This window comes from Triturus cristatus, chromosome 7, assembly GCF_964204655.1.
Source record: "Triturus cristatus chromosome 7, aTriCri1.1, whole genome shotgun sequence".
NCBI classification, from domain to species: domain Eukaryota; kingdom Metazoa; phylum Chordata; class Amphibia; order Caudata; family Salamandridae; genus Triturus; species Triturus cristatus.
In genome coordinates, this window is record NC_140590.1 from 1,517,495,591 (window position 1) to 1,517,522,127 (window position 26,537).

The following is a 26,537-nucleotide window of genomic DNA, read 5'->3' on the forward strand; positions in this document are numbered from 1 at the left end:
CTTGGTTTTGACTACTTTTTCTGTGCATTAATTTTCATGGGCATGTTGATGCTGTTATTGCCACTGACTGTACCTCCCTTTTTGACAGCTAATTTTGGCGGCTCACAGGTTCTCTGCTAACATTTTGCCTTCAACCCTCTTATTTTGGGGTGGCTCAATGTTGGGGCGGCTCGCTTTTTAAAGCTCAGTGTTGGGCGGGTCACTTTTTGTCAGCTTCTTGATGGGCGGGTCACTTTTTGGAGAGCTGAGAATTTGGCGACTCTTTCTATTGTGGTGTATTTCTTTTGATGGATGTTTTAATGCAGTTATAGCTGCTAACTGAAATTCTCCTCAACAACAGACCGGTTTCATCTTATTGTGTGAACAAAAAGCACAGCGTTCCCCATATACTTTTAAAGGAAACACATAACTTTACGTGTCCATGCAGAGAATCCAAATTTTGCTTCTGCCATACAGTGACCTAAATCACTACTTATAATTGTGTTGTGTACTGTCTAATAGTGCAGGATCTCCCACCAACGTGCGGGTGAATAGAAAGGAGAATGCAACTTGAGAAAAGAATCTGAAGAAAAAGGTGAGAAAGTTGGCAGTGCCTCACGGGAGTAACGCCAAGGAAGGTTACAGGCTGGTACTCGCCTGCGTCCTCAGGTTCTCATCATTGGCATCTGCCAACTCAAAAAATATATATAAGGTAATGAGGAAAAAGTAATAAACCAAATGCGTGAAATAGATTTTGCAAGTGACCCATAAAAGAGAAAACCGGTGTCTGGCATAGAAACCCGGTGTGCCTAAATTTTAAAAACAAGCTAGACACGCTGGCTGTATTAATTTATTCCTTGCTATGTGTCTGCTCAAATAAAACCTGGTGCCAGACCCCGGTTTTCTCTTTTATGGGTCACTTGCAAAATCTATTTCATGCAAAAAGGTGACCAGTCTAGCTTTGCAAATGGTCTTCTACTGTGCAGCAACATGTTGTTGCTATTTAGTAACTTTTCAACCTTTTGAGTAGTCAAAAAATGTGTGCTGTTAAAATCAGCAGATTATGCGTCAGATGGTGGATTATGTGGCAAATGTGGCAAATTTATAATTGTGTTAAAATCGCCACGCAATTGCATATTTCCAGTGGTCCTGGGCATAATGGCTGAAATGCATGGGTTGCAACTTTAGTGCAAGGTAACCGAGAAGAACCATACTTTATTTCCTGAAATGCTGTTGGCTTGGTTTTTAGAGCTTCATAGAACTGGAGGTTGCTGAACATCATTCATCGTAATTAAAACATACCATTTACAATCCTTAAAAATGAACTGCAAGGTCCAAGTAGGATGCTTTCTTTAATTCTAGGGGTGGAAGTGGTCCCTTAATCTTCTTTCATACTGTTTTTCTAAAAAGGTTTTTATTTATAATATTCTGAAACTGAATGCTTATATTTTAGCAAAAACTGACTTCTTGTAACATTATATTGTTGCTGTTGTTGACTCCAGTCATGTTTCGGGGGGCTAGAGGACCTTAGACGTTAGAACATGGATCAGAGTCAAAGATGTGGATAAAAACAGAATATTCTTTACATTTTATAAATCTTTCTCTGTCAAGTAGCAACTTGGAAAATAACCAGCAGCTTAAATTAAAAAATATTAAAAGCTGTTAGTGGGAAATGCACTATAGTACATTATGAAACCTCTATTAGTTAATGCACTGCAGAGGTCTTTGTGCAACAACAGAGACACAGAATTACATCTTGGTTGGTCTAGTGGGGAATAGTGACTTGTCTATTTTTAGTGCTACGAAGTCACAGATTCTGACAAAGTGCTGCAAGGATTCTCCTCAGGAACAGAAGTATGCTTGGGAGCATAGACCCTTGGCATATAGGGATTGAGTCACCACACCACCACAGTATCTATGAACCCGATTCCGAAGAGCTATAGTGCTTCACTTGCTCTCCTAACCATACCAGAGAGACAAGTGAATTTGCACCCCAGAATACAACACTCTCTACCCTCATGGTGATCACAGTAACTGGACACATCCTTTCACTCTCTCACTTGCACTTGTCCACAAAAGATAAACAAGAGACATAAAGGAAGTTTAGAATATATATTTAAACTATTGTGCTCTAAATTGCAGTATTCATGTCACAATTAAAAAACAAATGCATCCTAAAAGTACAGTCAGCATAGTCAATAAACCATATACTATGAAAAGCTTTGTCATGTTATAAGACAGAGTAGCCTAACCCCCTCCCCTTCTATTGCAGCTAAATGGTTATATGTAAAAGATCCCTGGAATTAGTGGTGGACACCTTACTTTAGCACACACAAATAGACGTTCTACATCTTGGTTAACACAGTGCTCTTGTCTCAGAAATATCACCCCATGTGTGTTTTTTGGACCTCTGTGATCATCTATATGACACGATGTGTACCCATAAATCGCTGTATTCTCATGTTATCTCTAGATGCTAATGCCTGACCAGAGCAAATAACAAGGGACATTGTTGTTGGACCTTGTCTATGGTGTGCAGACTAAATCCCAGGAAAAGAAAAGGAACACAAACCTATACAGGTTCTGCCTGAAAATTACTTCTCGTCCGGACGGTTACCACACCGGCATGGTGGAACTCTGATTGACTAGCTCTTAGCGGGAGCAGTTTGGCTCGCTCTGTGGGATGCTGAATTAATACTGTGGCCTGCCCCCATTGTTCTGCTCGAAGATCGAGCAGTCTCGTTTGACTCTGGGAACAGCTCCTTACCTAATTAGTTATTTGGTGTGGGCATATTGGGATCCCAAGACACCTATATATGCGAGCTCTGAAACGCAAATTACAGCGAAAAGAGCTCTTTTGTATCTCTGGTTTGGAGCATCTTGTCATGGAGCTTTTGGAATCCATTTATTTCCATGCTGTGGATTTATCATTCATGAACTTTTATAGAATTTTCAATTGCACGCTTAAGTAGTCATTATTGTTTGTCCTGATGATGACCATCTAATTGCAATATGGTCGAAATGGCGTCGACGCCTAAATGTGGCCCTGATTGAAGAGAACACATTTTTGCTATGTGTTGTTTCTGTCTTGTTCAAACCACATATAAGTAATTTTCCTCAGCCACCTCTTTATGTTTACACAGTGTATTGTCTTTATGGTTGCTTGTGTAACTTGTTGAGCACCATTATTGCTGCTATTATTGTTTTACTAATATATTATATATTATAATCTTTGTAGGGGTATCACTTGTTTAATAGTTTTTAGGTACTTTTGTTATAGTTTCTATTTTCTTGTTGAAACATTTTCTGTAATTTTGTGATATTTCTTTACTCTTTTCCTTTTGCTCTCTGTCCCTTTTCCCTTGACTTTATTATTTTTCTGTTTAATTCTTTGGTATTGTTGCTTTGTATTTCACACTATGATATTTAACTTGAACCATTGTTAGTATTCTAGTCTAAAAATTAAATGTGGCACAGAAGCAAGCATGTTTATTATAGTAACCTATGCAAATGAAAATGTGGCCTACAGCATGCACCATTAGGCTAAACTAGGGAAAACTACAATGGGCCATGCAGGAAACACACAACGCCTCCCTTTTGTCAGGATATTAGCACGAAAGAGAATACCAAATGGAATGTATATATTGTTGGCATACTCAAAACATGGATCTAAAAAAGGCATTGAATGAAAAATTAATTGAAGAAAGAGTCAATTTGGAAGAATAGTCGAATTATGGTGTTTTGGAGGAATCCATTGTGCTACTCGCCAATTCGAAGACTAAGGACTCAATAAAGGAGTCTGACTCAGCATGCAAGGATTGGTCTATTGCTCAAGTCATGAGCTCCAAGGAACAAACCTGATCTCTGGTCTCAGCAGATGCTGAGACTGTTGTATAGCCGTTGGGGTCATTGTTGACATTGCTAAGTTAGCATGAGCTCTGCTGCCACGATGCTGCTTTTGTGCACGTTACTACATGACTTTATTTTGCATGACTGTTTGTGCCTTTCACACGAGAACCGTCTGCTTTCTGCTTTCTCGGCTTGTTCCTGGAGTTTAGTCTGAAGACTATGTGCCAGATCGATCAACAATGCCCCTTGTTCTGTTCTGGTCAGTTCCTAGCACTTAGACCAAACATGCTACACAGCTGCAGCTTTTGGAAACTTGTGCTTTGATACTATGGGGATGCATGTTGTTCTAAAGCACACAAGGAGAGGGACCTATCAAGGGAGAAGAGATAGGCAGTTAATATGATGTGAAACTACCATCTGGGTACTAAGATATGGGGTCTGCTGACCAAGCCCAGAGATCTTCCTTTATATTATAACACTTCTTCTGTCCACGGGCAGGGTAATTAGGCCTTATAGTCCTTTATCCACTGTCAGTATACGGTGAGATCTCCTTTCATAGTTTATGAACTTGCTACAATGCTAACTGTTTTAGGTTTATGGGTTTTCGCTGCTGGTAGTGGCTTGTATACTGCATTCTAGAGCACTATAGTTAAAATAAACATGTTAAACTAGAACAGTGACTCTGTCTATTCTTCTTGTGGACAGGTACGAGTGAGTGAGCAAAAGGGTATGACTTGCTACCGTGATATCTGAGCGAGTCCGGAGTGTTGTGTTCTGTGTTGTCTAATCATTTGTAGCTTCGTGATTATGTAGGAGAACGAAAGACACTATAGCTAGTCGGTTCTCGGATTTTGGGTACTGAGGTGGTAGGAAGGCTTAGCCCTTACACACAGAGGTCCTGCATTCCTGCGCATAGTTCTGTGTATGTGGAGAATCCCAGCAACAAGACAGTTGCCTGGCCTGCATCCGTGTAAGTGGAGCCTACATCCAGTTGTCCATTTGCTTATGCAAATGTTTCTCCGTCGGTTGATGGCTCCTACATTGCACTGTAAAGAAGCCCATTAAACCATTCTAAAAATGGGTTGCTAATGGACTCCTCAACAGCCCAAAATCCGTGGTAGCAGGAACTTGTGAAACCAGGCAAGTGTCCAGTGCCAATTCAAAGAGGCACCAGATAAAATGGAGCATGTGTTGCACACAGGTAAACCAGGCCAGTAGAAACATTGGGGAACAATCGAGATCCAGTTCTTGTGCTAGTAACATTGCAACGACGTTTAGCATATGCTCGCAGGAGTGTTGGAGTGGTTCGAGTTCCAGAGTGCCCGCAAAAGGAGCATCCTTTGCGGAGAAGCAGGATGAGGATGCCACAAATGAGGAATAACAGTAACAGGATCTCTTAATTTGCTAGACCAAATGGAGTGGATAAAAGCCAGAATTACTCCAAAAATGGTCTGTAAAGTAGTAACAAGGCCAGGGCCTACAACTTTAAAAAAGTGGGCGAGGCCGGTCGTACTAGACGCACTAAAGATTTGATACACGGATGCTCCCAAATGTAGGGGAAGGTTTGTATTTAACAATGACTGTATTTCACTGGAAGTTCTAACCACCTGCAATTTGAAGGTCTCGCAGGCAGATGAGAGCTACTTTTTGTTGGAACAATAATTCTAACAAAAATCTAAAAAACACTCTTCGATGTGTAACACTCACCCTCTGGTGTGGGCTGTGTGGATTTGGATGGAAACGTATATTAATACTCTGGTATTAATTTTAATACCTGAATCAATTTTAAATGAATTAATAAATTATACATGTAAAAAAGATGTTTAGCTTGGAGAGATGTAATATCAATATATCTAAATTAAAAAAACTACTTTTAGATGTGGGAAAAATATATTGAAATCATTTTTCAAAACAGATTAAACATATACATATAACTTTGTTCATTAAAAGGAAATTAGTAGCACAATAAAATTCTGGAAAAAATTCTACAATTAAATATATGCAATTATTTTTTAAAGATGAAATTCCTTCAAACAAAATGTATTTATATGTTATGAACAATTTTAAAAATTACTTTCCCATGCTTTTAAATTGAGTTCAAAGGGAGAAATGATTCTTTTTTCCCTTTTACTTTCAGGGTTCACGTATGCGGTTGTGCATCTGTATCTACAGTCGATGGAGCATTGCGGTCAAGATCAGAGGTAAGGAAGAGCTGTGGTTAGGTAAGTCAAATTTATTAAACAGAGTATGGGTGGCATACTTTATTGTAAGGCGAGAGGAAGGAGGTAGCAAATGTTTCTCTCTAGGTTGATGGCTCAAACATTGCATTCGTAAGGTTCCTGAGTAAGGACTTTTGTATGATTCAGGTGTAGTTGTCGTCTTATGGAATTTTGCCCCATTCGAAACCTGAATTGTATTACTCCATATCTACAAATTCAAGCCTGCATATTGAACCGTATATTAAACTTTCTGAAAATGTCACTCAAAATTTACTGCAACATCTTGCCCAGGGTTCAAAAAAATTGATAAGATGACAGGGCAAGAGTGAGAGGTAGAGGTAGCCTGAAAAGAGAGGTGAAGAAACTAGTAAGAGATTACTTTCCCTGGGAGCAACCTAGAAGGTAGGATGCCTTAAGCAACTTACTATGCCTGAACCCCTCTGGAGTACTTGACTCTTCAGCAATGTCCCAATTGGAACTGTAAATTAAAAAGCTACACTACAAGCTACTGCAAGGAGGCAGGTGTTAGCTATTGGGTGGCATAGACCACACCTACTCTTTAGTTGGGTATATTATGATAGTTCTTGACTTCCTATATTCCAAGTTAATCAGATGTGTTGCCCCTTCAGTACTACTACCAACTGTGATGGCTTGATTTATTTTTTCGGGGGGTTGGGGACGGTTTATTCTTCACCTGTCAGACCTGGCATCTTTGGCATGGTTCTCCCCTACCTTTTTTCCTTCACCCCTCCTATTTTTGCTGGCTCTCTTATTGGTGGCTCTGTTTTTGGCGGCTCAGCTCTACTTTTTGGCAGCTCAGCTCTATTTTTTGGCAGCCACTATTTAGCAGCTCACTATTGGTCAGCCCACTTTTAGGCACCTCGGTTTTTGCCAGATCTGTTTTTGGTGGCTCAATATTTTTGCGGCTCTATTTTTTGCGGCTCACTATTTGTCAGCTCGATATTTTTGGTGACTCATTTTCTGCAGCTAATTTTTGGTGGCTCTTTCTATTCTGGTGCATTTCTTTTGATGGACATCTGCCACTAACTTACCCACTATTATGTTAACAGGATACTGCTGTCCTATCTCAGCATTAAGCCTGCCATAGCTTATTGTCTTGTACACATTGGTTTGTTATGTGTTGAAAAGATTTAATAAAACATTTTTTGTAAAACAACTTTGTTTATTTACAATGGCTTAGAGAATGGTTAGCTTGCCTTATGCGTTGTTGGGTGTCTTAAATCCCCTTTAAGACCAATATTTTTAAGGATCCTGAAAAAAGACATTTTGATTATCCATGTGTACTTGTGTCATCTTATGGAATTCTTTCCCCATTAAAAAATCAGATTTTTATTATCAATATCTGCAAAGTCAGCCCACATATTTAATTGTACATTAAACCTTCACCCAAAACTCACTGTAATGTCTTGCCCAGGTCAGCCAAAAATTGATAAGTGGACAGAGCAACAGTCGGAGTTACAGGTAGCCTGAAAAGAGAGCTTAAAGAACTTTTGGAAGATCAGTTTCCCTGGGGGCAGCCTAGAAGAAAGGACGCCTTGACCAACTGCCTTAATACCTCTCACATGCTTGAAGCTTCAGGAATGTCGGGTTTAGAACAGTAAATTCTATAGCTACACAACAATAGGCCAGGGCAGAGAAATTTACTCCGCTTGCGAAGTCTGCACTTCATGTGCAATGAAGTTCTTGATAAATTCTGCATTCCCTGTGAAGCGGAGTTTCAGCACTATAAACTATAGGATACCTTTTCTCTGCTACATACACAAGGTTTGTACTGCGCTGGTGATTACCTTCAAGTGCTGAGGTTTTTTGTTGGTGCTTCCCTGACTGCCATACCCCCTCCCCCAGGTGGAGAGTTAAGTGACTAACTGCAAGGTTGTGAATAATGCTGTTGCGGGTCTTCCGCGGCAGGACATGTGGTTCACGTGTATGAGCAAGCCCCAGGAAGTTTTAAGTGTACGCAGGTCTGGCCTGTACACAGAGAGATCCTGAAGGGAGGCTCGGAGGAGCATAGTTAAAACATAGTGCTTTTATTGCATATCAAAGTGGGCTTCAGGTGGGAGTCTGAATCCAAGAGTAGTTAAAAGTAATCCATTTGTTGAGGTGCCCTCCAAGTGTGCCCACTGCAATCTGTCTCCCTCTCATTTTGGGTGTGGGTTTTGAAAGCACAGGTTTTAAGCAAACCAATCGCTAACAGTGTAATGTGTGATGTTTGGATCGGCTCTTTCAACAATTGCCTTACTTCATTCAATGAGTCTCTTGGCTTGAGACAATCAGTTGCCTCTTGACTTGGCCAGTGTAATGTAGCTCAACTAATGCTATTCGCTGTCATCTTCTGCCTCCACTCAGTGCTTACGTGGAGCTGCCTGAGTGCAGCTGTGTCTGCACTTTAGAGCAATTCCCACAAGATGGTTCCAGCAGGAGATTACACTGCTCTAATTAGCACATCAAACCCAGATCTAGAGACTTTGCCAATACTTGTTTTATTTCAGTCCAGGGACTCCCCTCCCATTGTAGCAGCAAATGGAACGGTCTTTTTTTTAACTTTCTCTTGCCCCATTTAGTCTATTTGCTTCCATCACACTAGAATTACTGATTTAAGTATGGGGGGGGGCATTATTTTTTATTTACCTTGCCAACTAAATTGGCAGTCTACATTGGAGTGGCCTCTTAATAGTCTGACACTATTGGGCCTGCTCTGCTTCCTAATGCTTTGGAGAAAAGGGTGGGTTATGCAGAGTATAGACTCTCTTGTCTGTCGCTTCTGTGACCTTCAGATGGAAACGATGCCTGGTCCGTGCTGGCAGCTAGAGGGTGAACCCAGGGCCTAGTCCTGCAATGACCCAATGAGAGAGGGTAATCACAGGATTGTACAACGTCTACCTCGTTCACACCGGCTCTGTAAGAACCACACACACTGGTTCTCAACCACAAGCCACATGCATCTAGTCAGGTGGGAGGAAAGTCCTAGCCAGTCCAACGCTGACTGTCCTGATGGAGACCAGAGGTCCTTTGTTCCATTCCTTCCAGCCTGTCCGATACAGAGTCAGTCCTGTGTCAGACACGCCAGTTGGACGGACTCCACCCAGCCCTACCTCCCTTTTGGCAGCAGCAGCCTAACTGGAAACATACCTGACTGGTCGGGTCTCAGAGAGGCTAGTAGGGTTGGTGCATTCATGATTACCATGTTACAGCCTCTGTCCCAGCCCAATCAGGCAGTTCAGAAGCACAGGTTTGTCCTCTGTGTGTTGTAACTGTGTCAGGTAAATCAATCTGCTGTAAAGATCTGTTTGTACTCTGATTACAAACTTCCGTCTTAATATTATAGCTCCGTTGAATACCAAGCCCACTACAGAGATGCTACCCTGTGTCCTGCAGGTTTCATGTTTACAATCCAATAAGCAATGTCTGGAGTTTAATGCAACTGCTGCAGAGATTAGGGTCTAAACTGCACGTTGTGAATTTGTCTCAGTAAAATGAATCCGTGGTTTAAGGCACCTGTTGCAGAGATATATGTGCAATCTTTATGCAACTAATTTTTGTCTTGTGGGGTTATCCTTGCTTGGGATGTTAATTAAATGAGTACAGTCAGAGGATAAAGAGGAGGAGGGATTAGAAGGAAGGGAGATGAGGAAGGAGGGATGAGGAGGAAGTAAGAGGTAGGTAGGAAAGATGGGGAAAGGAGGAGGATGTTTTATAAAGCGCATAGTACTTTCACCAGCGTCTTGGTGCTAACCAAGAACCACACAGTGAAGTGGTACTACAGGGACACACCAATGGACTATTTAAAAGCAAACTCTTGAAAGATTTTGTGAAGGATAAAGAGGTCCTCGTTTGGAGCAGGGATTTGGGTAGGATGTCCGTGGTTTAAGGCACAGAATTCACAGAATGTAGCTGGCGTTGTTGGCATAGTAAGGTCAGAGGGCTGTAACACCTGCCCTGTACGTTGCTGTGGGTTAGTCAGCATGAAAATTCACACATTGACTGGTAGAGGGGATACGAGCCTACCACTGGAGTATTATGCGTTTGGCCCCCTGCTGCAAGATAAACTGTTCCAATGAGGGGGCAAGGATCCACTTCCAGCACACAGCAGCACAAAAGCAGCCACCACCACCACCACCACAAGGCCCAGGAAGAGTCAAGGTCCACTACACCACCGGGAAGCTGATTTTGAAGGCGGGGCCTCACACAGACACAAACTGGGCACAGGGCCACCTGCCCCTCTAATCGATCTAGCAAGGCCAGGCACGGCTGCCTAACCCGAGCCACCGCACCGAGCGGAAGGGGTCCCCAGGCACCCCCCAGGCACAGGCCGCTGCCGTCTTAGACAAACCAGCAGTCGGGGGCCACCACTCTGCTCTCACCTGGCCATTCACTGCTGCGAGTCCAGGATCGCACTTCTCAGCTGGTCACTTGGCATGGAGGCCCTCTTCAGGGCCCCCTCCAACAATCGCCATGTAGGCCCAGCCAGGGCGATGAAGCCACTGAGAGGATAGATGGGGGCCGTTGGATCGAGCAGCCCCGTGCTAGACTTGGCATCTTTTGGCGTGTTTCCCCTCAGTTTTTGCTTTCTGACCTCCCGGTTTTGACTCTGTTTTTGCTGGTGTAATGATTATGTACACTTTTCTCACTGCTGATCAGTGGTAAAGTGCAAGTGCTCCTGTGGTAAAATGTGTTATGGATTGGTATTTCCATGATTGGCCTATTTGATTTGTGTGTCAGTCCCTAGTAAAGTGCACTGCGAGTGCCAGGGCCCATAAATCAAATGCTGTTGGTGGGCTGCCGCACAGGATTGTGCCCGCCCACGCAAACAGCCCGTAAAGTGTAACTCTGGCGTGCCATTGCAGAGCCTGTGCGCAGCCTTGGCCTGCCCTGTCGACTTGGCAAGTTCACACACTTGCGAGTCCCCAAAGCTTCCCTTTTCTACATATCAGTCACCCCTAAGGTAGGCCCAAGGTACCCCTGTGGGCAGGGTGCATTGTATGTGAAAGGTAGGACATGCCCTGGTGTGTGTGGCATGTCCTGATAGTGAATTACAGCCTACTTCGTTTTTCGCTATTGCAAGGCTACCTGTTCCCCTTGGCCAGAATGGGTAGTTTGATTATAACATCCTATAATCCAAACTGACCCAGGGAACATGATAGAAATTCGAGTTTAGAATGCCTGAACTCAGAAAGATAAATTACATATTTTAGTGAAGTTGGTTTTAACATTCTGTGTTTGAAAATACCACTTTTAGAAAGTAGGTATTTTCTTACCTAATCATCCAGCCTGCCTCTGCTAGCTTGTGTATTGTCTGTCTGGTTTGTGAGTGACAGGGGCTTGGAGAGACTCCAGGAGACAGGGTGAGTCAGCACATGGCTGAATAGACCTATCTGCACATAGATGGGTTGGAGGTTGTGCCTGCCTTCCACAATGCTGGCTCCACCTCCTGTGGTGCGTCTGATGACCTTGGCCTACACTAACAAAGGAAGAAGGTGCACACTGGCAGAATGCATCCAGAACTGGTTTGAACTATGTACAGGACCCTCTGCCTGCAGAGGACAAAGGATTTGGTGGTATAAATATTGGGGCCCAGACACCAGTACTTTAGAACTCTTTTGGGATCAAGAAGACTGTCGAGAAGAAGAGCTGGAGAAGCTGTGAGGAGGAACTACCACTTTGCTGTGTGCTTTGCTGTGTTGGCTTGCAGTGGCTGCTTCTGTCTTGGGCAGTGAAAGAACTGGACTGAACTTTCTTCAATCTACTTTTGTGAGTTTCTCCAAGGGCTTGAGGTAGAGCTTGACCCTGTTCAAGAAGTCTCAGGGACAACAATGACTACAAGCTCGACGCTGTTTACGATGCCGCTGCTGACTCTGTGTCCTGAAGGTACCGCAGAGGGCAATGCTGCACCGCGACCCTGGTCTCACCGACGACGCCTGCTGACACCGCCACCGAGCCGCTGTTCGCACCATGACCTGTGGGCACCGCCTCGCTGTACGACGACGCCTTGGTATCCCCAACGACGTGGCTCCATGCCGGACTGGACGCCGCTGCTTGCACTGTGGTTCGAGGGCACTGCTCGTAAAAGTTACACGACGCACTGCCCTCATTCCGCACCGCAGCCTTGGCCTACCGACGGAGCTATCGACATCAAGTAACTGTTTCTTAAGGATATTTTGATAACTGAAGATTTTTTATTTTTTTTTAGTACTGTATTGGGGATTTTTATCGTTTTGGTCTTGTCTAGAGTATATAAAAATATTGGATTTTCTTCTGAACTGGTGTGTCCTTTTGTAGTGCTTACACTGTATTACTGTTGTTTATGTGCAAATACTTTACATACTGCCTCTGAGATGAGCCTTACTACTTGTGCCAAGCTACCAAGGGGGTGAGCAGGGGTTATTTTAGGAGTGTAAATCCCTATCCCCTATTTGGACAAAGGTACAAGCCCTTGCCAACTGGAGACCCCCATTTCTAACACCCAGATCTCAAGCCAGCCCCGAGTTACAGCCGACTCCATCTACACGACCGCTCAACTCCTCTCAGTATTCTGCAGACTCCAGCACCCGGGCAGGCCGCACTCCACAAGTGAAGACACCGGGCTGTGGAAAGCGTATCACAGAGGCACCGCCTGAGCCCCTGATTGGATTGCCACGCTCTGGGAAAAGCGAGTACTCCACTGCCAAACTTGAGGCTACCAAATCATCCAGTAGTCCATTACAGTGACAGTACGGTAAGACTCACGCTTTGTTGAGCAGTATTTTAAGCCGGAGTAGGCGGAGAGACTCTAACTTGGGGCCATCTAAGAGCCAGGAAAGCTCCACACCCCCATGTCTTCTTCACTTGTGCGTCCAAAATAAGTATTTTAATTAAACAAGCTACTAGTTTTCCTCGCAGAAAAAAGCTAAAACGTTCAATATGTTTCCCATTTACTTGCCTAACATGCTTCAAAACCTGCGAATGGTTTTGAAATGTAAGGCTTTGCAATACTGCCACCTATTGGTCAATTTCTTTTATTGGATCATGCAAAAAGGCCCTGAAAAAAAGCGTGCATTTTTGTGTCAACAGTGATTCCTTCAGGAGAGTATGCTGCACATAGGTAGCATAGAAGTTTAATACTCTGCGCACTCTCAGAACTCGGTGGAATTTGGCAGAGTTTTCTGGTAATTCCAAAGAGTAAAACTCTGCGAGCGCCACACAGGCATACACGACAACCCACTGCAAAGTGGATTGTTCAATTCTGGGAGGTATAGACAACAGCCGCCACGTACTTTTTATTTGGGTATATTATATAAGTACTTGTCATTTTACATTCCAAGGTAGTCCGATGTTTTCCCCTCCATTACTAATACCAGCTGCGATGGCTTGCTTTTTTTGGGGGGGATTGGTGGGAGGGGGTTATACATGACATCTTTGGCATGGTTCTCCCCTAACTTTTGGCCTTCAAACCCTCCCACCCCCCCCCTGTTTTTGGCAGTTGTGTTTTGGCAACTCAATATTTTGAAGCCCATTCGGCCTAGTATTTGGTGGCTCAATATTTGGTGGCTGTTTTTGGCTGCTCCATTTTTAGCAGATAATTTTTTGGCTTGCCCTGTTTTTGGTGGCTTTCTACTATGAATTTCTTTTGATGAGCATGTTTATGCTGCTATTGTCACTAACTGTACCTCTGTTTTGTTAAGCATACTGCCGTACTGTCTGAGTTAAATCTGTCAATGTTTATGGTCTTGTACACATTGGTTTGTTATGTGTAAAAGTCGTTTTAATCAAATTATATATGTATTTTTAAACTTTGTTAGTCACATGGTATAGACCATAGAGATCGTATCTTACAAAGTGTTGTAGGTCTTTAATCCACTTTAAGACATATTTGTAAGGATCCTGGGTAAGGACTTTTTGATGATTCAAGTGTGCTTGCGTCATCTTATGGAACTTCTCCTTCCGCTTGAAATCTGGATTTAATTACTCCATATCGGCAAATTTAACCCACAAACTGAATTGTACATTAAACTTTCAGAAAATGTCACTCAATTATCACTGTAATGTCTTACCTAGGGCCCCAAAAAATTGATAAGAAGAAAATGGGTAGAACAACAGTGAAAGTTACAGGCAGCCTGGAAAGTGAGAGTAAGAAACCGCTAAAAGATCACTTTCCCTGGGGCAGTCTAGAAGACGGGCTGTCTTGAGCAACTGCACATGCCTTACTACCTCTGGCATACACAAAGCTTCTAAAATGTCAGGATTGCAACTGTAAATTGAAAAGACAACCCATTGTAAGGAGGGTGGTGTTAGATTTTTGGATGGGCAGACACCAGCCACCACCAATGTTTTATTTGGGTATATTATAATAGTTCTTTGCTTCATATATTCCAAGGTAGTCCGATGTTTTGCCCCTTCATTACTATTACCAGCTGTGATTGCTGGCTTTCTTTGGAGCGATGGAGGTTGATTTTCTTGGGCTGTTACACCTGCCATCTTTGGCATGCTCTTCCTTAACTTCTGACCTTCAATCCTCCTGTCTTTGATGGCTTTTTCTATTGTGGTGCATTTTTTTGATGGACATCCTAATGCTGGTAGTGCCACTAACTCTACCTCTATTATGTTAACAGAAAACTGTTATCCTGTCTGAGTGAAGCCTGCTAGCAATTATGTTTATGTGTTGAAAAAAATGTATAAACTTTTTTTTTTTTAACTTCAAGTCAAATAGGCCTAAAGAATGGTGACCCTTAAGCCACTTTAGGACATATATTCATAAGGATCCTGAGTAAGGACTTTGGTATGATTCATGTCTACGTGTGTCATCTTATGGACTTTCATGCATATCTGCTAATGTTGTATGTACATGTTGCACTGTACATTAAACTTTCAGAAAATGTAACTCCAAAAATCACTGCAGTGTCTTGCCTAGGGTTCCGAAAAATTAATATGACAGTGGAAAGAGTGACCGCAAGAGGTAGAGGTAGCATGAAAAGAGAGGTTAAGAAACTGGTGAAAGATCACTTTCCTGGGACACCCTAAATGGTAGGGCGCTTTGAGCAATTGCACATGTCTTAGTGCCTCTGGCATACTTGAAACTTCAGCAATGTCTGAATTAAAACTAGAAATTCAAAAGCTACATGATGAGTCACTGCTAGGAGGCTGGGGTTACTATCAAGGATGCCTAGACACCTACTCTTTATTTAGGTATATTATTATAGTGGCTTCTTATGGTCCATGGTAGTCATATGTATTGCCCCCTCGTTATTAGTATCAGCTGTGATGCCTTGTGTTTTTGGGGGGTGGGGGTTGGTTTTTGTCCTGTTAGTCCTGGCATCCTTGGGGTGGTTCTCCCCCTAACTCTTTGCCTTCAACTTTCCTGTTAGTGGCTGTGTTTAATGGCTCATTTTTTTAATGGCTCATTTTTTTAATGGCTCATTTTTTTAATGGCTCATTTTTTTAATGGCTCATTTTTTAATGGCTCATTTCTTTGTGTGGCTCTGGCGGCTCTGGGTTTGGCGGCTCTGGGTTTGCTGGCTTTGTTTTTTCAAACTGCTTTTGGTGGCTCTGTTTTTGGTAGGCCTGGATTGAATTCATGGAGTTGCACTAGGTGGAACACTGAAGTGCCCAAAAATGTCCATTGCACTAAACACAGTTCCACGGGCAGAGTTGCTCACTGCACCAGTTTGCGAGATCTATAAAATGTTCTACAACTCGAAGTGTGTGCTCACACTGGGCATTGGACACAGCCATCTTCTTTTTTGCTCTGTATGGTGGTGGCCTATTTTTTTCAATCTTCTTTAATCCTCCTATCTATCTTAACTACCTCTCATTTGTATGTATTATATTAGCCTGTGTCTTTATGTATTTTGTTTTTGTAATTTCTTGGGTGTTTTCTTTTGACTTCTATTTTTTAAAAATTTTTTGCTTTTCCTGTCTCTATCTTCACCCTCACCCAGCACCTTCACAGAGCAGGGGAGCCAGGCTCACCGCCCTACCTTGTGGTTGGTGCTGTGAAGGGGTGCAACCCCTGCCATTTTTCCAGAGTTAGAGGTGGCTGCACTAGTTTATGTGCAACGCCACCTCCCCTTCACCCTGGCAGCCGGCAGCAGGCCTGTCAGTGGGTATGGCCTCCGGGAGCATTGGCAGCACTGGGAGAGGGTGCGCAAGGCTGTGCGCCACAGTTCTGGGGTCAGGTGCACTCAACAGCCGACATCGAAGACAGGGAACAGGACCTGCTTGATCCTCTGGGCATTGAGTTTGTGGGGCTCGGTGAGTAATAATTTGTTTTTGTGTTCTATGCTAATATTTTCCCAAATGGCAAGCATGTTCCTCCCACTTGGAGGTAAGTTAAGTTTGTTACACATTTTATGTGATCATCACCTAGCCAGGTGCTTGGTACTACCTAATCCTACTCATTGGAGCTCGCTTGGACTGATTATTTAAGAAGGTATGTAGAGACTCCTCTGGCCTCTCGCTAAGATATTGGTAGTTATTACTATTAGTGAGTTAGCATTCTCTCACCTCGCTGTGTTTCTTTTTTGCTGCTCTATTATAATCTCAAGCAATCTCCCAGTGATGACTGGCCCATTTCTCAGGGGTCCTTGTGACCAGTTGTTTTAGCTCACGATTTTCTGTAAGAAATCTGCAATCCTAGGGACAGTAGATCATGGCCATGTCTTCATGCAAAGCCTTCCAACACTCCATGCCAAACAGTTCCATTTCCCAGTAGTACCTGCCAGTAATATAGATTTACATCTGCCCAGCTCAGCAGGCTGCTAGAATGTGTTGTTTAATGGGAGAATTGTGTCCTCTAGGGGTCAGCATGGAATCTGAGAAATCTCAACATCAACTTATGTTGAAGACAATGGAACAGCAGAGGCCTGAATAAATCTGTATTGGCCCACTGTTCAGCAACTACACGGAGTATCAACAAGTAATGTCTGCATACCGATCTCTCCATTTTCAGTGTGCCCCAGGAGTTTCATGTGTTTAAATATTTTAATTTGCACTGTTTAACATAGGATAGATGGGCCTGCCACCGTGAAAATGGGCTTTTGGGTGCTTGTCCATTTCAGGACATGGTAACCATTTTCTACATAGTAAACTCTTGAAAATCTTGAACCCTACGTTGTGGACTCCAAGGCCTACTAAGGGGTGATTTAAAAATCTGGCATACTTTGTGTAAACCCTTTTGTGGCATTAAAGAAGGGTAATTGGCAAGCATTGGAGCTGGTTGGCCGCAACAACCAACCCAAAGGGTCAATAACTGAAGAATTAGGAGTACTGTTTTGAAACATGAGTTACCTCCTCAATCGTGTAGTTATATGTATACAATGTGTCATAGGCAGCCAACGACGTAATTGAGAGAGTATTCAAATTTCTAGCAGTGGCCAATCCAAAACACGTAGTCTGCTGTTCTGTCTGATTCAGAAACATAAGTTGAGATGGAATCAAATATGCACAATGCAACGATTCACTGCCTCGTACTTGCCAATCTGTGGTACCCCAAATAGATTTTAAATCAATTGTGTCCTTCCACTATTCATAACTCTTCTGGGACAAATCGGCTATGAAGGAGGTATAGACCAATTTAGTATGGGTCAGCATGAATTTAGTTTGGGCAGACACATTCAATTTGTAAAAATAGGATACTGGCTCTGACAGATTGTAACCTGTAAAATATGCAAATGTATTTTTCAGAGTCTTCGAGCTCCCCTGCAATGGTGTCGGGTAATGCTCTCATTGAGTATAGTTAAAAAGTGGTCTAGGAGTATTGGTTTTGTGTAAAAAATGATGGCCATAATGTTGGTAACAGAATAAATCAGAAAAATTAGCAGAATTTAAATGCAGATCTTCAGTGTCAAAAGCAGTATAATATTTCACATCAGAAAACAGAGATGTTAATATCCCAGTCATCGGAGTGTATTCCAGGTAAGACATCTCCTAACGACACTGGATACATATGGAATTTGTAAAATTTCTGTCGGACCATAGACTTTGAATTGTACCTTATCTCAAATGATACCATCAAGAGTTGGGAAGGCTGAAATATTAACTAGAGCTGGATCCCATTTCAATTTATGAGATGACTTGTGAGGTGGCCAGAGCTCAGTAAACCAAGTCAATAGCAAAGCTTTCAGGTAAGTAATGGCCATTAATTAATAGGAAAAATACAGTCACAAATCCAATCCATCTGGAGTGGAACACCATTGTCAACACAACCCAGACATATGTCCGTGGCGGGACTAGGTAAATTCTTTTTAACCAGGATATTAAAACACAAATCTGTGTAGGAAACTCTGCCACAGACAAAGTCAATGAAGATGTACCTGAAGAAAAGCTATCTTGGTCCACATAGTAACTGCTGGAACCTAGTTGAAACAATGGGGGCCGTTCCTCATGGGAAGGTGAACAAATTGTATTTTCAGGAATGTCAACTATAATTTCAACTGGTGCGGACACATGCTCATTTTCCACAGTTGCAGATGTAGAAGGTAAAACGGGCAACAAATCCATTGAAGATTCCATCTCCTGCCATTCTTCATGGGTGGGGGTTATCGCAGAAACAGAAGCCAACAGATTAAGTCAAACATCCCGCAGCAGAATGCTTGCAGGAATACTATTCAGTCCTTCTGGTGTATCTTGACATGCTCAATGCTACGACCAGGTAGTGGAGGCACAATCACAGTTCGGGTGCCCTTCAAACCAAGGACTGGATCAGTGCATGGTATGACGGACCAAATTCTTTTTTGTTCTCCTTCTCTCGGACCAGTTCTCCAACTTTAGGAAGCCAGCCACAAACCACAATCAGCACCACTGCATCCATGGAAGAGGGAAAATGAGCTTTCTCCAGTGAATCACAAGCCTTTTGTAGATTTTGTGACATAGCTCAATGGTTATCTACGTCAAATGTTGCGGCATCCGCCACAACGTTTAGACCATCAAGGTCTGACACAAGCGTTTTAATGCCAAAGAGCAAATTGTATTGGGTCCGCCCACCCAGAGATCTTTGAGGGTGATTATTAAGAGCACATTGGACTCCATACAGGTGGGTTAGCCAGCCCCTGCCAATACCTAACACCCTAGCTGTCAAAGATTGCTTTAGGTTGTGGTTCATCCAATCCACAACTGAATTTCCCTCAGGCCGATATGGAGATGAGAATTGCACCTGCACCCCCCAGACACTTCATTGCATTCCCATTAAGCCTTAGAGGCAAAAGCCGGACCTTGGTCTGAATGGAAAGTGCCACAGGCAAATGTCCCTACTAAGATATGCAAATCTTTTATAACAGTTCGAGCGTCAGCACTGTGTTGGGGCCAAAGGAACCTAGTCCACAAATCCACTGCAACCAAGATATATTTAAAGGCCTTATCAGAAGTTAAAGGACTGCAGTGATCAAAATAAATACAAACAAATGGTTGATTTAAAATGTAGAGTTGAGTATGTGGTGGATATGAAACAGTAGGTGGTTTATTCTGTTGACAAATGTTACTGGAAAGAACAGATTTATGTGCTTGCTGGCATAAGCCACTTCACCAAAAACATTGCTGTAAAAGCGAAATAGTGGCAGCTACGCCAGCATGGGCAGAAGCTATGCCTTGTTGAGCAGCCACCATCAAAAAAAGTCTGTGGTCCTCATTGGAAATCAAACGATCACCAACGGACGGAATGTTTACAAATGGAATTCGATCGGGCATTAACTGAGTATAGCGCTCAGGAAATATTTGGGGAAACTGTGTTCTCTCCTTCGTAGCCACAATAGCCTCCAGAATATCATCATCAATTTGAGTCATAGACCTAGTACTGCTTCTACTGAGCATGTGGCTACTGCAGGTTTGGCTAACTCCTCAGCCAGCGAATTACCAACAGCATGTGCTCCCACACACTGATGACCTAATGTGGGAATAACGTGTTTGGCAAACATTCCTTAAGTGCAGCCACTCTGACCCAAAGCTTTTTATGCTGAATTGCGCTACTTTTGGAATCGCAAAAATAATTTTGTGTCCAGAGGAATCAGTTGTCGTTGAAGAATTGTACACAGTAAAATGAATCGCACACTACAAGTTTCTGGACATCAGGATCAGCAAACTCAAGAGCCAAAACCAAAGCACCTAACTCAGCCAGTTGTGCCATACAATCCCCCAGGGATTTTGTGTGCACCAAGGAGGATTTAAAATCGCCATCTACTATTGTGCCTGCCACAATTGCGCCTGCTGCTGAATAAGCATGCTTTGAACAAATGGCTGGCTGTGCAGAACTATCAGTGCAAATAATACATTTGTACTGGTCTAGAGGGAGAAGAGCTAAAGGAGGAGGATGGACATGTTCATATTGTAAAAACCCATGTGTTTGCAAAGAAGGGTCAAAGAAACTTGACATCAGCCGACGTCAAACTACTAACTCATTGTACCAAACGCGGATGCAAGGCTTTAGAATTCGGTACGCTAGCTTGTGTGACTGCTTCTAAAGCAGGCACTGGTGGAACCATGAAAATGAGTTTATCCTGAGCCAGAGAGCGTTCATTCAGATTCTCCATCTGGACTGCTGTCAAAATCTTTTCTGTGGAAGAAAAATGCATCTCAGCTTGAGCATACAAATGAGATTTATAAGCAATGGGAACAGTGTTTCCTTCATTGAAAGTTACGTACATTAATCCTAACGCACCAGGTACAATCCTTATGACCAAATTAGTTGTATTTGTTTCTTGTCAAGAAGAATTGAGTCGCAAGCAGATCAGACTGCAAGGACCTAAGGACAGCAGTATGTTCTGGAAGCCAACTGGAAGACGAAAAACAGGGTTGTATCAATGCATAAAGCGGTTTGATTTGGATGGGCATAATCAGGAATATAAGTCCTGCCAAAATTTTTAAAAACCCAGCAAAGATTGCAATTTTTTGAGAGCTGGAGATAGAGGTTGCAATTTTGCCCTTATCTCCAAAAAGTGGGGGCCAACCCCTTACCTTCGTTAATAAGTTCATAACCAAGGAATTGAACTGCTAAAAATGCAATATGAAACTTCGCAAAATTAAATTTGTAACTTAACTGTGCAAAATGTGTGACAAAGCGATCTACGCGCATAAGATGTGGATTGATCATCCATGTACAAAAAGGCATCAGGGTCAATCTCATGGAAAATCAAAACATTGCATGCTGCGAACACGCCCGGGCTATTCTTATTTCCCATAGGCAATCTCGCATATTGTCTCTGATTGCCGAGAGCACTGAATGCGGTCAAATCCCGACTTTCAGGAGCCAAAGAGTGGCTGAAAAATCCATAGGAAATATCCAAAGTGGTCTTACACAGTGCTATGAGTGTTCTGCACAGCAAAGGTACGGACATGACTGTTCAAATGTCTGTAGTCTAAAACTATACGATATGACCGTCCAGTTTCAATATCGGAAAAAGAGGATTATTCATTGAAGAAACGCTGGGTTCAATTATACCCTTCTATTCCAACTGAGTCAAAATGTAACTCACAGACTCTTTAGCATCTCGTTTGATTGGATATTGTGGTTGGGGCTGTGATGTAGAATGCAAAGGAATCACATGTACCGGGGAATCTTTGTCCCAACCCGCCTGATGGCGATATAATGCAGGAGCCAGGACTACTGCCCACTTCAAAGCATAAGCAATTTTAGCCTCCTACGGTACATATTGTGGAAAACGTGGTAGAATAACCTCTTCCCCTCTTGAGGAAGATGAGACAAAAGGGGGAGGCCAATCGACCTCTGCCAACAAAATATCATAATGAGATGTGAGAGTATCCTAAAAGACTGCCTTAACAGTATGTTTAATATCACCTTCCATTTGGAGGCTCACTTCATAAAGCCGATCAGGAGGAGCAACACGAGTTTCAGCGGTTTCAATGGTACTGAAAGTGTCAGTTGCTTTCACCTCCAGATGCTGTTGGAGTGTCTGCTGCACTATGGTAACCTCCGCCGCACTGTCGAGGAGGGTTACCGCCCAACTCCTGTCTAGGAGGGCTCTCATCATCTGGGCAGGGGCATAACAAATGCCCCCGCAGCCCCCGCAGTGCGGGGGGGCCCCCAGTCTTCGGTTAGGTGAAGGGGGCCCCCTCAGCTCTTCGGTAAAGAGCTGGGAGAGAAATGCTTGCTCTAGAAAGCAGGTGCAGTCTGCAGCCTCCTCTGAGCTCCTCGCGCTGACCCAGGGCAGGACTGAAGAGAAACAAAGTAACAAGTTACATTGTTTCTCTTCAGTCAGAGCCCGGCCGGAAAAAGGATGGGGCCCGCACTCTTCAGAAACACCGGGGCTTTCAGGGAGAGAGGTTAGACTTGTAAAGAGCAGGACAGATAACATTCTGCAGCGTTGTCGGTAAGTCTAGCAGTTTTAATTGTGAGTTTTCATTGTGAGCTCCTTCAAAAAACATGCTATGTTGTGGGTTGATAACAAATGCCTGATATGTTTTAAAATGCAGCATTTACATTTCTACAGATAGGTTATCTGGGACTTTAATTAGTCCCAGCTGTAAATATCCTCCTGTCGCTGACCCTTTTCTTTGTCTCACACCACTAACAAGTGCAGGATATGTTGCCTCCTGCCAGGCCCGGTTCTAGAGGGTGGGGTGGGCCGGGTGGGCCAGGCCCACCCAAACATGAGCCTGGCCCACCCAAACATGAGCCATGGCCCATGGCCCTCCCAGTGAATCTGCCACCGATGTACAACTACAATACAAACTGTGCAGATAACTGGTGATTTACGATCCTGCTGCAGAGTAACCATTTGTCTGTTGGTAGTGCTGATAAACTGAATTTTATGGGAATAGCTCAGTGGGTTACTACCTCTGTCACAGATATTCTTGTGTTACTTGCAGTTCAGAAGTTACTATCCTAACATAGGACAGTGACCTATGAACTGTCTTTAAAGAGCTGCATACAAACTTCGCTTTTTTGTATTGTGATATAGTTAGAACTTCTCCATTCCTTCATTATTCTAATGTTGCCAAAAAGAGTTTGTTTGGGCAGTTATACATTTTAATCAGTAAAGCTGACCCCCAACCACTGGAGTACTCTTTAAATCCTGAGTTTGTGCTTCTCCAGTCCAAACCCCCGTAAAATATATTGCCCACCAGTATGGATGACGTGATTTCTACACCTTGTAATCCTCATTGGCTTATGTGACATTCCCCATAGACTGATTTATTGTCTCTGTATAATGCGTGCTGTTATGTAAAGTACTGTGACACCCTACACTCATATGAGTAGCGCTGTACAACAAATGGAATGGATATGAGAGAGGGGCAATGGAGAGATGAGGGGCACAAGTGGAGGGTGGCAGTGAGGGAATCCGAGGAAGAGGTCATGGGGTGGGGAGCTACGGAGAGATGAGGGGCGCTGGTGGAGGGTGGCAGTGAGGGAGTCAGAGGAGGAGGTCAACGGGGTGGGTGGAACTACAGAGAGATGAGGGGCACTAGTGGAGAGTGGCAGTGAGGGAAGCCGAGGAGGAGGTCCTGGAGTGGGGGTGGAGCTGCGGAAAGATGAGGGGCACTAGTGGAGGGTGGCATTGAGGGAAAACGAGGAAGAGGTAATGGGGTGGGGAGCTACAGTGAGATGAGGAGCACTGGTAGAGGGTGGCAGTGAGGGAGTCAGAGGAGGTGGTCACGGGGTGGGGGGAACAGCAGAGAGATGAGGGGCACTAGTGGAGGGTGGCAGTGAGGGAATCCGAGGAGGAGGTCACAGGGTGGAGGGGAACTACAGAGAGATGAGGGGAACTGGTGGAGGGCGGCAGTGAAGAAATCTGAGGAGGAGGTCATGGGGTGGGGGGGGGAACTACAGAGATGAGGGGCGCTGGTGGAGGGAGCAGTGAGGGAATCTGAGGAGGAGGTCATGGGGTTGGGGGGCTATGTAGAAATGAGGGGCACTAGTGGAGGTTGGCAGTGAGGGAAGCGGAGGAGGAGGTCATGAGGTGGGGGAACTACAGAGAGCTGAGGGGCACTAGTGGGGGGTGGCAGTGAGGGAATCCAAAGAGGTCACGGGTGGGGGGATCTACGGAGAGATGAGGGGTGCTGGTGGAGGGTGGCAGTGAAGGAATCTGAGGAGGAGGTTATGGGTGTGGGGGGAATTATGGAGAAATGAGGGGCACTGGTGGAGGGTGGCAGTGAGGGAATCTGAGGAGGTCAGGGGTGGGGGGGGAACTACAGAGAGATGAGGGGCACTGGTGGAGGGTGGCAGTGAGGTAATCCGAGGAGGAGGTAATGGGGCTCAGGGGGAATTACAGAGAGATGAGGGGCGCTGGTTGAGGGAGCAGTGAGGGAATCTGAGGAGGTGGTCATGGGGTGTGGGGGAGCTACAGAAAGATGGGGACACTGGTGGAGGGTGGTAGTTAGGGAGTCTGAGGAGGAGGCCATGAGGGGGAGTGGCTATGGCGAGATGAAGGGTACTGTTGGAGGGTGGTAGTTAAGCTATCTACAGAGAAAGAGGTCAAAAAAGAGGTCAAAAAGACGTTTGCACCAGCAATAAAGCCGGCCCTGTCATGGCCTTTCTGTTTTTATTTATTTAATTAACAGTCAGGTGATTAGGACAACTGTGGAGCATACTTTATCATGCATGCTAATTATTTTTACTGCTATATTCAATGTTTCAAGTTTGAAGGTGATTTTACTATTGTTTTTTACTGGGAATAGTGAAAGTGGAACTGAATGGTGGCTGATATGGGGCTAGGGCCCAAGGTCAGGTGTGAGATAAGGTGTGATGGAGAAGGGTGGTAGAAAAGTGGATAATCAAGCCTGTAAGAGAGTGCGCTGCAGAGTCAGAGGTCAGGTGGAGGTAGTAATGAAGAGGGTTTCTCCCTGAAGGCTCGCACAGAGGAAGCCCGGGTAGTGTCACTTGCTTGATACTCCCACCTTAGAAACTTCCTCTTCCCATCAAAGGGACATTGCATGGAAGAAAAGCACTTTTTGGGAGTGATAACATTTAGGAAGAGACTTTGAAAAGAGTGCGTTTTACTGTGTCTTGTAAGAGTAAGGAGAGATAAAGGAGGGCCCAGAAGCAGGCCTGGCTAGATATATAAGCGATAAATTGGGCCAGCAGTGGCGGAGCCGGGCCTGCCTCCTGCCCCCAATTTTACCATTCCCCGTCCCACCCTTCGTGTTAGTTGGCACTAGCTTGGTTTTATTTTACCTTTGCCAATGCTTGATTACTTGCTTCACAAGCATTGGCTGCCGCTGCATGGCTCCCACGTGCTGGCCTCACACTTCGGAGCTAAGGAGACCCGTCCCCTGTTGCTGTAGACGCCTCGGTGCTGTTGCTCCACCCTGGTGTAGGCTGCCAGCTCCTCACCCTGCTCCTAAACCTCTTACCCATCAGCTCACAGCCTCACATCTACCGGGGCATATGAGCTGAGCTACCGGGAGCCGTTTGTGTTGGTCTTGGCGCTGTTCTGTGGTATTGCTTGCTGTGCTGGAAGGAGAGAGGGCTCCTTCCTGTCCACCTCTAAACAGGTGCCGGGGACTACAGAGAAAGGGGGCCGGGATTGACAGCCCTTGTTGCATGTGACAATAAATGACCTAGTATTACATTCTCTCTATAATGGTGAGTTCAAATCAGAACATGCCAAATGTGGCCCTCGGGGTAAACGCACTGCTACTGGGCGCCAGAGACACACAAAAATCACTATTCGGCTCCCGGGCATCGGCTAAGCTTTATCCAAACAGTTCTGAAGTGCTGCTCACGTGGTATTAAGAAGTCTTTTCTTGCACTTTTTCGTCGAACAGCACGTCACAGAGACCGGTCTGTGTGCAACCCATTAATAAAACAAATTGCACCTCTGCCAGTGGCATAGTGTTAACTTTTGTTGAAATAGTGCCAAGAAACACGCTTATGCTGTTTGTGAGCGCTATAAAACACATAAATTGTACCTATTTCAGCTGCACGCAAGTTACCAACTGAAGCGTGTTACAATAGCGCTTAATGGAAGGTCCTTGCTCTTCATCTGATGTGTACATAAAATGAAAAGCATGTCCTGCTTTGTTAGCACTGGAGTCGTAGAAGAATATGGAAGGATTTGCTGTCTTCGTCTTTCTTTTCTCATCTTGGTCTCTTTCAATCTTACTTTCATTAATCTTGCACTTAATTTACTAACTTTTCCTACTTATGCCTACTGCTGATTTTTGTTTCTACTCATATGTTGCATACTTCCTCTTACTGTGCTACGTAACCTCTTAATTTTACCTTTCTCTTACACCTCATATTTGTTCCCACTCTTACGTTTTATTATTCCAACATACTCTTGCTTCCACTTACAATTTATTACGCCTATTTCCTCCTGCTCTTACTCATTTCTCCTCTTACTCCTATTACGTCTTCTAACTGCTATTCTTACTTTTGCTACCGTATTTACCAATGCCCTTATTACCATTAACTTAGTCCTACCTACTCCTACTTGCATTCTTACTCCTGCATACTCCTACTTGAACCTACCTTCCACTACTTTTACATCTAAATACTTCAGCTCTTCTGCTTAGCCCTTCTTATGCCTATTCTTACTCATACTTGGG

At 43.9% G+C, this 26,537-nt stretch overlaps 1 long non-coding RNA gene across 1 annotated transcript in view; it reads left to right on the forward strand.

Moving 5' to 3' along the window:
- Nucleotides 1–26,537, forward strand: part of LOC146812275 (uncharacterized) — a 60,092-nt gene that overhangs the window by 9,110 nt on the left and 24,445 nt on the right. The window contains exon 2 of the long non-coding RNA XR_014965888.1: nucleotides 5,966–6,029. This is a non-coding gene — a long non-coding RNA (uncharacterized LOC146812275). The remainder of the gene's footprint in view (nucleotides 1–5,965; nucleotides 6,030–26,537) is intronic.